Raw genomic sequence first — 3,349 nt, forward strand, 5'->3', positions numbered from 1 at the left:
AGATGGAAGTGTTGCATTAAAAGTACACATTCGTTTAGGAATCCGTACAAGTTATTATTCTTTTCGGGCTAAAAAAAGAATAATGGACTAGAAGTGAATCGAGATGAAGGCCTAGCCCTTCAGAAGCTGTCCTAGTGGTATAAAAGAATAATCCAGATGCCAATAAAGTAGGAGGGACCCACATTGGGTGCCACTCTCTCTCCTTGGGCGTGGAACACAAATCACCTTTTTTTTTTTGGAGATTTGGTTGAAGATTCTCCTATTTTTCACCTACTTAAAGACAATGGGCATGGACGGGATTTCCTAACAAATTAGAAGATTGCCCAAATCTTGGAAAATCATCTAAGAGAGGAGGTTGCTCACGTTTGAAGAAAAGAAAAGAAAAAAAAAAAGAGAGAAAAAATAGGGAATAAAATTTTCCTATTTTATCTCCCCTATTTTCTCTCCCTTTTTCTCCTAATTTTCCTATTTTTCTTTCCTACCCTCCACATCACAATCAACCAAGCCAAGAGTGACCCACCAAATCGTTCTCCCCTTCTCTTTCATATTTTTTTCTCTTTTCTCTCCTCTCTCTTCCCTCCACCTCATCACACAAAATCGTCCAAGGGGATCCACCCTTGGACGTCCTCCTCTCTCCCCTATTCCTTATAAAAGGGAGTCGACCATACCCTAAAAGGGGTGTACCTCTCTTCCTCTCTTCCTCTCTTCTTCTAGGTTTTTAGTTGTGCTCTCTTTTTCTCTTTAGTTCTTTGTCTTAGTTTTTTATGCAAGCACTTATGTAATCTTTTTTTTTTATTAATACAAGTCTTTTATTTTGATTAATGCAAGCTTTTTATTTTATTGTTCAAGTTATTCAAAGGTGTAATAATTTTAATTGCTAGTTCTAGGCTTAGTTCTAGGTGACAAGAACAAGCTGTGGAGCATCTCTTTCAAGTTCACTTTTTCTCTTCTAGATTTGTTTTCTTCAGGCCTAGTAATTTCAGATTTGGATCATTCTAGATCTGATTTTTAGAGCTAGTAGTATTTCAAATCAATCAAGTTATTTTAATTCAAGGAGGTTTCTTCATAAGTTTTCTCACCCCCTCTCTAATTCCCTCTTCTTGCTATCCATCATTCTTAAATTAGGTTTTAATTTTCAGTTTTACATTATTGCTTCCCTTTTCCTCAGGGTCCTTGGCTAGATGCATGTTGGCTTTGCCCCTCTCTAGCCATGAAAATATCCTTTTACCTTCATTATTTATATTGCATCCCTTCCCCTAAAGCTAAGTAGAGCAGTCCTTGTAAAAGTAACTCTCTGGTCAAGTAGGAAAGCTCATATTATTTATGGTGCATCTCTCGGGCTAAGTAGAGAAACCTACTTGTGTGCCTCTCTCTGGCTTTATCCCCTTTATTTACACTTTTATTTACTTTTCAACATTTTTTATTTCAGCACTTTTATTTTTAGTTATTAGCTTTTTAATTATGTGGTTTGAGTATTTAAATTCCAAGATGATGAATGGTTAGGGTTAAATGTGAATGGTTAGGTCGTTCGATTTTTATTTCAATTGTAATTCCAATTTCCCTAGTCGTGTTGGTTAGGACGTTATTTTAGATGCATTTGTATTATGATGGTAGTTAGAAGTAAATCACCATAATCAATCATTAAACTTTCGCATTATTAAAAGAAGCTAAAAATAAAGTGCTGCTCTCCTTGTGTTCGACCCGTTAGCTACACTGATCCGTACGCTTGCAGTTATTTTAAAATTCAAACAAGTTTTTGGCGCCATTACTGGGGAGATAGTTCCATGTTATTTTTCACCTTCTTTTGGTAACTTGGAGTGTTTTATTTTCTTTTTCTTTCATTATTTATTCCTAAGAAGAATAAGTTACAATAATAGTTGTATCGGTGGAAGTCGCCAAGCCTCACAGTATGATAAAGACATGTTTTACCCTGTAGCAGTACCTTAGGAATTGAGCAACCCCAGATCTCTACCGATAAACTCGAAAAAAGGCAAAAAAAAATATTTTCCATTCTTTCGTTCTAGTCTTATTCTAGTTGTGGATAGTGTCTTGTTGCATAAGTGCTAGGTGGGTACGTAATACTGAGAATCGATTAGAAAGAGAGATCCAATAAATAGTGACCTTATACTTATACTCTCATCAATACCTTTCAATATGGGAGACCAATAGCTAAACCCTCCACCTAAATCTCTAAAAGATAGGTTCTACCCTGCTAGAGCAGCCTAACCTTCTTGCATAGTTCTACCACAAGCCCAAGGTAATAATTTTGAGCCCAAATCTCAGTACATCACTATGTTGCCCCACTTCCATGGGCTACCTTCTAAGGATACATACCTATTCCTTAGGGAATTTGAGGAGGTTTGTGTTCTAATTAAGATCCAATAGTAAACTGATGATGCTATAAAATTAAGGTTCATAACTTTTGTGCTCAAGGACTAAGCTAAGAAATGACTTTCTGGTCTGCCTACCAATTCCATTACCACATAGGATGGGTTTATTATAGTCTTTCTGAAAAAATTCTTTCTTTTGCATAAAACTAATAAACTCAAGAGTGACATTCTTCAATTCAAGCAGAAACCTAATGAGTCATTCTCCAAATTTATGAAGAGATTTAAGGACCTCCTTTAAGAATGCCCTCACCATGGAATTGATACATGACAACTTTGTCAAATCATTTATGAGGGTATTGATTATCAAACCAAGCAGTTGTTAGAGTCTATATGCACCAAAGGTTTTACATCTTTTACAGATGAAGACGACTCTTAGAACTTTTTACTTGAATTGGCTAAGAAAACTAGAGAATGGGAGTCTACTCAAGAAATTGAGAGGACAAATAAGGGTTACCTTGTAGAAGGTGTTGTGGCCAAAGAGGCTCAACTTGAGAGCCTTATCAAGAGACTTGAAGCCATAGTAGTCAAAGGACCTATCCAACTGAACCAAATAAATCATTCTATGCCTGTGTGTAGTTGGTGCCAATCTCCTACGCATGTGATGGAAGAGTGCCCTAATATTTTTCATGTGAATGGTTTGAATATAGGTCTTGAAAATGTGAATGCTATGTCTTAAAACAACCCTTATAGTCAAACCTATAATCCAGGATGGAGGAACCATCCTAACTTCTCTCGGAATCAAGCAATAATCAGGTAGGTCATAATTTTCAATCCTTGAGTCAAGGGTAGTTTGTTCCCCCAATAAGCCAATCAAAAGAACATGCTCCCCAATCAGCAAAACAATTTTAGGATCCCCACTCAATCTACTATTCCACCACCTTCTGTAAATCAACCTCCAGGATTCATGAGAGGAGGTCGTGATTTGGCTAGGCTTTCTTCTTTAGAGAAAAGTGTGGAAC

At 36.6% G+C, this 3,349-nt stretch overlaps 1 non-coding gene across 1 annotated transcript; it reads right to left on the reverse strand.

Annotated features, from left to right (window-relative positions):
• Positions 1–2,541: 2,541 nt before the first annotated feature.
• On the reverse strand, positions 2,542–2,648 carry LOC122094563. Its single transcript, XR_006144878.1, has one exon. It is a non-coding gene; the product is annotated as a small nucleolar RNA R71 (small nucleolar RNA).
• Between the last annotated feature and the right edge of the window lie 701 nt (positions 2,649–3,349).

The sequence above is a fragment of the Macadamia integrifolia genome, chromosome 11 (assembly GCF_013358625.1).
Source record: "Macadamia integrifolia cultivar HAES 741 chromosome 11, SCU_Mint_v3, whole genome shotgun sequence".
NCBI lineage: Eukaryota > Viridiplantae > Streptophyta > Magnoliopsida > Proteales > Proteaceae > Macadamia > Macadamia integrifolia.